Source organism: Haemaphysalis longicornis, unplaced genomic scaffold, assembly GCF_048455015.1.
Source record: "Haemaphysalis longicornis isolate Haplotype H1 unplaced genomic scaffold, Haemaphysalis longicornis Haplotype H1 scaffold_2, whole genome shotgun sequence".
Classification (NCBI taxonomy): Eukaryota; Metazoa; Arthropoda; class Arachnida; order Ixodida; family Ixodidae; genus Haemaphysalis; species Haemaphysalis longicornis.
Genome location: NW_027526295.1, coordinates 22,448,185 through 22,459,404, shown reverse-complemented (window position 1 = coordinate 22,459,404; position 11,220 = coordinate 22,448,185). Strand labels below are relative to the sequence as shown.

The 11,220-nt window shown below is 53.8% G+C and overlaps 1 pseudogene; it reads left to right on the top strand.

Moving 5' to 3' along the window:
• Positions 1 to 4,396: 4,396 nt before the first annotated feature.
• On the top strand, positions 4,397 to 9,361 carry LOC144167865 (uncharacterized; annotated as a pseudogene).
• The last annotated feature ends 1,859 nt before the right edge of the window (positions 9,362 to 11,220 follow it).

Sequence of the window (11,220 nt, the reverse complement as noted above, 5' to 3'; positions counted from 1 at the left end):
AGTGACTCTGACTCTGACTTTTGTTACTGTGAAGACAAAACAGATGAATACGTACGCTTTTTACGGCCATGCTCTTTATGCAGTAGACTGCGGATGCTTAACCGATGCATGTTTGCGCGAGGCCACATGTTTGTTTCTTCACACATCACGATCGGAAGCAGATAACTAATGGCCAATACTGCTAACACTCCGAGGCATACACTTTTCACCATGATTTTTAGGAACTGTAGATGTTTGTATAACTTTGGTGAAGCCTACTTCAGCTGAAATAAAAATTTCTCAAACGTATCTTTTATTTGCGTCTACTGTAGGAAATGCATGTCAAACAAATACCAGGCCTTTCCATTGAATTCTATGAAGGCATTGCATCAAAACGGCGTATTGTGTAGAGCTGAAAAAAGTGCAGCTCTGGCTTCATTTCTTATAGCGTTGCGCCAAACTTTATTGTGCTTCGTGAGCCTGTTTATCGCATCTAGCATCCATCTTAGAAGACAGGTATTGTACTTTTTATAGCTCCGCAACGAAGTAAGAGCATCTGAAGAACCCGTGTTATTTTCGTTAGACGGCCGTGACGCTTTTGTAGGAAAGAGCGAATGAGAACACTGTTTAATAACAAGTGTTCACAGTGACGTTGTTGCGCGACAGGTCGTTCCCGAGCCTGCCCCGAATCAAGGAGTTCTTGTAACGATATCTTCGGTGCACGCGGGCAGGCACAGAGAAACCTTAACGGTGTTTTGTTTGAGTACGCCGCAAAATCATGCGAAAGTAATGTGTCTGACATCCTCCTGAAGTGCACAGGTGGGAGACAGCTTCCAACATGTGTCCTGTTGCCGACGTTTTTTGAAGTCTAGCGATGTTTAATAAAGCGCTTTATATGGGATCGAACTTCAGTCGGATCGAATGCAGCACGACGTAATCACGCTTTCAAAGGCCTCTGGGAGTCTAAGGTCTGAATTCTGGGTCGATTATGGGTAGTAAGCGTAAACTTAGCTGCCCAGAGCGAACGTTGAGAGCTCTTTCCAACCGGAGAACCAATGGACTATCAGAACTCCTTATGCAATAATATTACATCCTTGGTTCTTGCTTTTGAAGAGAATGCACACTGCTCTCTAAAACGATTGTCACTGTTGCCATTATATTTCTTTCCTACGCCATAGGATTTGTAGTTGTGTGAACGTCTTGTATACTTCCTGTGATCGATGTGGTTTGGGCCTAACAACTAAAAATATCAAAACATATCTTTGAACATATATATATTCTATCTCATATATTATGATGAACTCGGCGTGCCAAAAACTAGGTACATTGAACCGATCCAACCGCGCTCAACCCGGTCATACCACTCAAAAAAGGTCAAGGAATTTTCATGTCGTACAGATGCCTTCAAACAGTCCTTTTCCCCCCGTACAGCAGCTGATTGGTATACTTTACCGTTTAACACGGTTGCCTCCAACTCTGTACCTGCGTTCCTAAACGAACTGCCATAACTGTTTTTCCAGTTTGTATTGCGGTAAAAATGTTGCGGTTTGTTTCTCTGTTGTTTTAGTTTCCAACGAGTACGTTGTAATCTTACCTAAGGACGCAATGTCGCCGTGCCTATGGCCTTCAAACGCAACCTACCAGCGTTCAGCCTGAAAAACTCCGTTCTCGTGAAGAAGAATTTCAGCCCCGGAACCAGAACAAATTATCTTCTTGTCATCCGCAGACCTTCGCGAGGAAATTTTGGAAGCGTGCCACGGCGACCTGACTTCCGGACATCTCGGAACAGCCCGCACAGTTGGAAAAATCAAGGCGAGGTACTACTGGCCGCGCCTTACATCTGACGTTACCCGCTACGTCAGGAGCAGCCGTGACTGCCAGTGACGAAAAACACCGCCGACGAGACCCGCCTGACTTCTGCAGCTGATCGCCGTCCCATCGAGGCCTTTCCAGCAGATTAGAATGGACCTTCTGGGCCGGTTTCCTACGTCACAATCCGAGAACAAGTGGACTGTGGTAGTGACAGACTACATGACGCGTTACGCAGAGACCGCTGCTCTTCCGAGGGGGACTGCCCAAGAAGTCGCAAGCTTCTTCATAAGTCAAGTTGTGGTGCGACATGGAGCCCCTGAAGTTCTAATCACGGACCGTGGAACGGCCTTTACTGCGGAGCTGATGCAAGGAGTGTTACGCTACAGCAACACGGATCACCGAAGAACGACGGCGTACCAGCCCCAAACGAACGGACTAACAGAACGTCTGAACAAGACAATCGCAGATATGCTGTCAATGTACGTTGACGTTGAACATAAGACTTGGGACGAAGTGCTCCCGTATGTCACGTTTGCGTACAACATGGCTATCCAGGAGACGACGCAGCTGACGCCGTTCGAGCTTGTCTACGGTAGAAGGCCGACTACGATGCTTGACGCCATGCTTCCGCACGTAGAAGACGACGACCTCAACGCCGACGTCCACGGATATCTTCAACGTGCGGAGGAGGCCCGCCAGCTCGCTCGAGTTCGTATAACGGACCAGCAGCTGGTGGATGCGGGCCGCTACAACCTCCGACGCCGAGACGCCGAGTACCACCCAGGGGATCGTGTGTTGGTTTGGACTCCCATCCGACGACGCGGACTGAGTGAGAAGCTTCTGCGTAGGTATTTCCGACCATACCAGTTTCTACGACGTGCCAACTTGCCTACGAAGTGATCCCCGATGATGATTCCGGCACAACACGACGACGCACGCGACCCGAAGTCGTCCACGTGGTTCGCTTAAACCTTTCTACGCACGATGACAGACTTTTATTTCTTATTTTTTCCGACTGTCGCTTATGTTAGCATCGGGTCGATGCACTCTTAGAGGGGGGGGGGGGGGGAATGCCGCGAACCACGCAGTTTGTTTGTTTATTGATGTGTTACTTTTAACGCCCGGCTGAGCCGGTCTGTGTTATCTGTGTGCCAAGGGAAGCGCGTGTTCCATTCTTTCTTTCTATGCCACCTGTGTCATCTCTTCTGACAGGGAGAGTATAACTAACGTGAACAGCGTAGAATAACCTTCTTGGTTCTGGATGTAAATCGACGGTTAGATAAACACTCGCCCCGAAAGATCAAAGCATGCTGTAAGGTCCACTCATGAGATTAGCGGCCGGGCGCCCGGGCTGCGCGCGAGAACCCGCCGCTCTGTCTAGCGACGTAGCACTGCCGACACCGCGCTGCAGTCGACGCTAATTCGTCGCGGCGTGCACGGGAGACGGATTGTCTGGCCCACCGCATTCCTCAAGGATAATCCCCCATTGAGAAGGCAGACTGCGGCGCCGGATTCCAGGAATGTCTACTTGACGCGCTGAGGTGGTGGGATTACCGGCGTCCGGATAAGCGCCGCACGTGTCTCTATTGTTAACACGTCCCGGTCAGCATGACGCACAGTCGCGTCTTTCGCGCTCATCCCTCGGGGTCGTACGCGTTTTCTGACCCGCGGGCGGTCCGTTGACCTGAGATAGCGGCGCCTCATTGAATATTCCGTGACGTGCTGAGTGACAGCTGTCTACGTGAATTCGGGCACTCCCATACGCGTGTACGAACGCTACAGGGGCGTTCCCGAGAGAGGGTGATCTCGATGTTTTAAAAGGCGGAACTTGGCCGTTGGAAAGGGTTCTCGTCTGAGCGCTGAGCTGGCAGTTCCCGGCGAGACAAGGAGTCTGGACCGTTAACGCTAGGTTGGGATTTAGGAGACCCCTAGTCGAGGTTAAGATCGCGTCGGAGGTTTAGGGTGCAGCGCCGCACCGGGCAACTAGACGGATCTTGCGGCGAGACAGAGTCTCGGCCGTCGTTTCTCGAGCGGTTTGTGTACGCTCCGAGAATAGGAAGAGTTAGACGAAGTTGAGGAGCTCGAGTGATTTGTGCGCACTCGGAGCTAGCGTCTAGCTGAAGTTTGCAGTTTTTCCTTTATTATTCATGTACCCAGTTTTCCTACTGTAAATAGCTGCATATAAACCATTCGTCTCATTTAATCAACCCCAACGCCTTGAGTTCGTCAATTGGACCGCCGCCTCCAAGAACTTCAACACCATCACCTTGCCAGCCTCCTGCCAAATCAACAGGAGCCCGGGCGATTGGGTTACTGATCGACACCGGACTTCGGGGAAACGATCTTCACTGGCGCAGTCGGCAGGATTTGGCAGAAGAAATCACCAGGCCACAACCAGGGGCAGCAAGCGGACGCAAGCCCGCCTTCATCGGCAGCAGCCGAGCTCCGCGCGGAGTGGAGCGGCAGAGCCAAGCCAGCGGACGGAGCCAGCGACGCGGCAGCCGACCACCGAATGTGCGGGTGAGTGGGATTTCTTGCGCTTCGTTGTGGCGGTGTAGGCTGAGTCTGGGGTTGCATGGAAGTCACGCGGAGCATGCAGACGAACATGGCGGAAGGAGACGGAAATGGTCAGACAGGCGAAGTGCCACCTCAAGGAGGCTCGGCAGCAGGAGGATCTCCCCAAGTGGAATCCGAGGCACTAATGCTTAGACGAATGGAGTTGGAGTTTCAAGAGCGAAGGGAGAAAGCAGAGCGCGAAGCGACGGAGCGAAAAGAGGAAAGGGCGCGAGAATCGGCAGAACGCATACTAAAACTGAAGCTCGAATCTGAAGAGCGGTTGCGAAAGTTGGAGCTGGAGACGAGGGCTCGTCTTACGGGCTCGGACTCAGACGAGGGTAGGCGGCCGAGCTTAGACTCGGCCACTCAGTGCGCAAAGGTCGTGAAAGGGCTCAAGCTGCCGTGCGATGCGGACATTCCGTTGTGGTTCGACGAAGTTGAAAGGTTGTTTGTGACGTACGGGGTACCGGAGTCGAGTCGGGTTCATTTAGTTGTACCGGCGTTGTCGGAACAGGTGAGGTACATGTTACGTGGACTCGGGGACAGTGAGTGCAATGACTACGAAGCGGTAAAAAAGGCTGTGTTGCAGGAGCTTAGGCTAAGCCCCGCAGAATACCTCGACCGATTTGCAAAGGCAGCGAAACGTAACGACGAAACCTGGTCGCAATTTGCCTCCCGCGTTGGCACCCAGCTTGACTACTACTTGAAATCGAGGAAGGTCGAAACGAAAGAGGAGGTAGTGGCCCTTATGGTGGCCGATAGAATTAAGAACAGTTTGAGCGCTGAGGGACTGGAGTACGTTCGCCTGCGCGAAGCAGAGACGTGGCTGAAGCCGCCAGAGATAGCTAACGTGCTGCAAACCTTCGAGCAGGCCAAGGGGAGAGGCTCCGCTGTTGGGCGCAGAGATCAAGTACCCCCGCGCAATACCAACAGTGGCAAGCGAATGTGGACTTGTAGCGTCTGTAAGGGAGAGGGCCAACACTTCCGGCTGTGCCCGAAAATTGCTGAGAAGCCAGGAAACCCAGGGCTAAGCGCGCACGTACAGAGGGTGATAGTAGAGGACGCAAGTGCAGTGCAGGCTCAGGATGCCGGCTTCACGAGCGGGGGGCAGTGAAATCTCGTGGCCGAGGTAAATGCGCTCGGAAGCATTGATGAGCTGAGAAAGTCTAGACTACAGCACGTGGAACTCGACTGTGCAGGCAAGACAGTTACCGCGACGATCGACACGGGAAGCGAAGTTACGGTGGTACGAGAAAGTCTAGTCCCGCAGGACGCTATGCAGCCATCGGGCACCATCAGGCTAGTTCCAGCGTTTGGCGGCGAGTCGGTTAGCGCGAGAGTGGTCAGCCTGCCTGTGAGTTTGAGGCAGGCCGTGTCGGTGGTCGGGAGCCCCAAGGTGCAGCTAATCTGTGCTGTCACTAACAATCTCGCCGAGGGACTAGACTGTTTGCTTTCGAGAGAGGATTGGAAGCTGCTGACGAAATCTCACCCCAACCGGGAGCCGAACAGCACGGCTGAAACTTTCGCCTCCTCAAGTGGGGACTGCGAGGTCGGCACCGGGGCGATCTCGGAACCGGCGGCTGCCGTGTGTGAGATTTCGGGAGAGACGGCACCCGAAGCTCCGGCCGAGGAGATTGATGAGGCAGGCGAAGTTGAGGGCCCACGGACAAGGCTACTGGCGTCTCAGCTGGCTGATGACAGCCTAAAGAAAGCTTGGGCCGACGCGAAAAGAGGGAAAGCCGGCATGTTTGTCTCTGACGGGTTGCTGTTTCATAGGGACACTATGGCCGGCGCGAAGGTAACGCAACTTGTGCTGCCTTCAGAGAGACGCGCGGAGGTACTTCTGCTGGCCCACGAGTCACTACGGGGAGGCCATTTAGGCCCAAAAAGACGAAGGCTAGGATAAAATATAGCTTTTTCTGGCCCGGCCTAGAGGCAGACGTGTCCCATCACTGCCAAACATGTCATGGCTGCCAAATCCGGGCAGATAGACGGCTCAGCGACCGGGTCAGTATTGTTTCCCTAACAAGGCCCGACCACCCATTCCAGGTAGTAAACGTGGACATCATCGGTCCCCTGGACGTACCGTCGGGTCGGGGCCACAAGTATGCGCTTTGTCTGGTTGACCTTTGCACACGCTGGCCCGAAGTCGTGTGCTTGCGGTCCCTTACGGCGAAAGCAACTTGCGAGGCTCTCCTGACAATATTCAGCAGGACTGGCATCCCTGAGTTAATATGCTCTGACCAGGGTACTAACTTCACGTCCCAACTGACACAAAGCTTTTTGGAAAGGTTGGGCTGCGCGCCACGCTTCTCGACACCAGAACACCCGGAGAGCAATGGCACGGTGGAGCGTTGGAATAGGGTACTTAAAGGAGTACTGACACCAAATTTTTATGTTACGTTTTTTTCGCTGCTATGCGTGCCTACCAGCCCACTAATCATAGAATTACAGATTAGACGGTCGAGCGCAGCGTAAACATTCATTTACGGCGTCGTTTATTCGTGCCAGTTTCGGTTTCGACAAAAAAACGCCGAGCGGCCGCCATGACAGCATGTATGACATGGCGTCACCATTCTTGCCGTATTGCTGCCTCTCTGGAAGCGCGCGCGAGCGAGCGCACGCGCGCGCCCAGACCGGCCGAGGTCTTCGCCGTCCCCACAGGCCCGGGCAGCATGACGTCAGTCCCAAAACCATGACGTGTACACACGCCCGAGCAGCGCGCGCCAACCACAGCCAGCGCGTCGGCTTCGTCACGGGAGCCCCGACGTCGGCAGTTTGGGGCACGTAGCAGATGATGTCACGTCGGCCCGCTCTGGGCTTTCTCGTGCGGGCGAAGATTAAAATGGATTTTAAATATGTTTCGCTGAACGGTTGCTGTTGAAACTTGCTGGGAGATATCTCCTGATGAAAAGGAAGCGTTTTACATAGTTATCTCAGCTTTGAAATTTCATGTCAGTACTCCTTTAAGAACATGCTGTTTCACGTCATCGAGAAGGATCCAAGGAACTGGGATAGACTAGTACCGTTCGTGTTGTGGGCCTACCGAGAGGTCCCGCACGACACAACCGGAGTCGCCCCGTTTCGCATGCTATATGGCAGGAACCCCACAGGACCGCTGGCGATCCTCCAGCACAGTTGGACAGGGGAACTGCCCGTACCGGGCACACTAAAAGAGGAGCCAGCGAAATACCTACGGCAGCTGCGCGAGCAGCTAGAGGTAGCGGCGGAAGTGGCGGCGCTCACGGCGAGCGCGCGCCAGGGCAGCTACGCGCAGGCGTACAATAGGACCGCGCGTAACAAAACGTTCAGCGTGGGCGAACAGGTCCTTTTGTTCGACACGGAGGGTAAACGTAAGACGGCCCCGAGATGGTTGGGCCCATTCACGGTTGTTGCACAGGAGAGGCAGCATTCATACCGTCTCGACATGGGGGAAAAGAGAACTTCGGTGGTGCACGCGAACCGCCTGCGGCCCTACTACTGTCGCGTCAGTCACGTGGGGGTAGTGTTCGATGAAGATAGCGAGTTTGGGGACGTAGAGTGCGCCCCGCGCTTTATGCCGCCGTGTCGAAGTACCCTCCCCTTACCGATCGAGAAGTTGTCACACTTAAGCGAGCGAGAGGGCTCTGAAATTGTAAGCGTATTTGCAAAACACGCCGACCTGTTCGATGGAACGCCAGGAGTCGCCGCGGTGGGGCAACACCGAATCGAGCTGCAGGGAAGTTATGAGCCAAAGAGGGCTTTTCCTTACCGTGTTCCGGAGCTGCTCAGGAAAGAAGTCACCCACCAGGTAGACGAACTGTTAGAATTGGGCCTCATTTACCCAGTGGAAAGTGAGCATGCTCACCCGGTCGTTTGCGTCGGAAAGAAAGATGGGTCGTGGAGAATGTGTATTGACTACCGCAGGCTAAATGCCGTGACTCGCGCCGATGCATTTCCTATGACCCCACCGCAGGAGCTGATCCTGAAAGTGGGTCACTCGAGGTTTATCACAGTCATAGACTTGCGGAGGGGCTACTGGCAGGTGCCGGTAGCGCCGGAGAGCCAGCACCTAACCGCCTTCGTCACGCACGACGGGCAGTACGCGTGGCGCGTCATGCCGTTTGGTCTCAGAAATGCGGCAGCAACAGTTCAGAGGATGATGAACACGTTGCTCGCCAAACACCGGTCCTACGCCACGGCCTATCTGGACGACATTGCCGTCTTCTCCTCTTCATGGCAGGAACAGCTTAGGCACGTGGACACTATCCTCGGCTTGTTGACGGACGCAAGGTTAAAGGCGAGCGTTGAGAAGTGGCAGGTAGCTCAGGGCCACATTAAGTACCTCGGCCACGTAGTGGGCAGCGGAACGCACGGTCCTGATCCGGAAAAGCTGGCCGCAATCAGAGGTCTCGTACAACCAAAGACTAAGAAGGAGCTTCGAAGCCTCCTTGGCCTTTGCGGATATTACAGAGAGTACGTCAATAAGTACGCGGAGGTAGCTGAGCCGCTAACGTCCCTGACAAAGCGGGGTGTACCGAACCCGATTCCTTGGAGTAGCGAGGCCGAGCGGGCGTTCGAGCAGCTAAAGGAGACCCTTTGTTCAGCCGCGGCGCTAAACACCCCTGACCCGCACCAGCCTTATTGGCTGTTTACTGACGCGTCTAAGGTAGGAGCCGGGGCATGTCTGGCGCAGATGGGGAAAGAGGGCCGCGAGAAGCCCATCGCTTTTGCCAGCCATCGTTTCACTCCAACCCAAACCCGCTGGTCAACCATCGAGCGCGAGGCGTTTGCCATCATTTGGGCATTGAAAAAGTTTGATTATTGGGTTTTTGGGGCAGAAGTCAATGTCGTGTCTGACCATAATCCTCTGTCTTACCTGACGACCTGTACGCCTCATAGGGCTAAATTGTCAAGGTGGGCATTAGCCTTGCAACGCTACAACGTTGTGGTTTCTCACAGGAAGGGAGCAAACAACGCGAACGCGGACGCTCTGTCGCGCCTTCAGAATGTTGTTTGGGGGGGCCACCATTGAATTGCCTCCCAGCCTTAACACCGCCACGACGGACGTGAACGTTCCCGTTCCCCCGTCCTTTTTCGTTGGTGGTGTGTGTGTGTGTGTGTGTGCCGCGGTTGTGCGCGACGAGATGCCTTGAGTGCTCGATCCGTGCACCGAATTGATCGACCCGCGCACCGAACTGAACTTTCTGTGCACCGCAAGTGAGCGAAAGCACAGCTGAACATTCTTGAAGGAACGTTATCCTGCTACGCCGTCACGGAGAACATTTGCGCGCGTGCGCATAGTGGCAATGCAAACTTTCTTAACGTTTTATTTTTGTTGACTGCAAAGTTGCCCGTGTTCTTTACCAGTTCTTATTCCTTTTGTTCTTGTTGTCGAGTGCCGGAATGATTGTGCGTGTTTGCGGTTATAGCGCGCATCAGTGTTTTAGGTTGAGTTGTCTCGTTGTTCGTGCCGTTTACGCGCTCCGGAGACATGACCCAATTTCTTTTTACTCGCACTTAGTGTTGTTAGCATTTTTTTTGTATGTGTTTCCGGTTTGCTAGAGTATTCCGCCCCGGTTGACGGCTAGTGAATAGGTTGTGTCTGTAGTTAGGCGAGAGGGAGTAGGATCAGCTGGAGAAATAGAAGGGGGCTCATTTGTGGTTATACCTAGCTCCTTCTACGTGTTTTTTTGTTTGTTTGTTTGTTTGTTTATTCCGCTGTTATTGCGGAAGGAGAGTTGAAACGAGTGGCCCTTTTTAATTCTTTTCGGATTGACTGAACCAAGAGGTCCAGTAACCCTCTTAAAGGGGGGAGTTGTAAGGTCCACTTATGAGATTAGCGGCCGGGCGCCCGGGCTGCGCGCGAGAACCCGCCGCTCTGTCTAGCGACGTAGCACTGCCGACACTGCGCTGCAGTCGACGCTAATTCGTCGCGGCGTGCACGGGAAACGGATTGTCTGGCCCACCGCATTCCTCAAGGATAATCCCCCATTGAGAAGGCAGACTGCGGCGCCTGATTCCAGGAATGTCTACTTGACCCGCTGAGGTGGTGGGATTACCGGCGTCCGGATAAGCGCCGCACATGTCTCTATTGTTAACACGTCCCGGTCAGCATGACGCACAGTCGCGTCTTTCGCGCTCATCCCTCGGGGTCGTACGCGTTTTCTGGCCCGCGGGCGGTCCGTTGACCTGAGATAGCGGCGCCTCATTGAATATTCCGTGACGTGCTGAGTGACAGCTGTCTACGTGAATTCGGGCACTCCCATACGCGTGTACGAACGCTACAGGGGCGTTCCCGAGAGAGGGTGATCTCGATGTTTTAAAAGGCCGAACTTGGCCGTTGGAAAGGGTTCTCGCCTGAGCGCTGAGCTGGCAGTTCCCGGCGAGACAAGGAGTCTGGACCGTTAACGCTAGGTTGGGATTTAGGAGACCCCTAGTCGAGGTTAAGATCGCGTCGGAGGTTTAGGGTGCAGCGCCGCACCGGGCAACTAGACGGATCTTGCGGCGAGACAGAGTCTCGGCCGTCGTTTCTCGAGCGGTTTGTGTACGCTCCGAGAATAGGAAGAGTTAGACGAAGTTGAGGAGCTCGAGTGATTTGTGCGCACTCGGAGCTAGCGTCTAGCTGAAGTTTGCAGATTTTCCTTTATTATTCATGTACCCAGTTTTCCCACTGTAAATAGCTGCATATAAACCATTCGTCTCATTTAATCAACCCCAACGCCTTGAGTTCGTCAATTGGACCGCCGCCTCCAAGAACTTCAACACCATCGCCTTGCCAGCCTCCTGCCAAATCAACCGGAGCCCGGGCGATTGGGTTCCTGATCGACACCGGACTTCGGGGAAACGATCTTCACTCCTGCCGAGCAGACGCCGCGGCTTTAATTTGAATCG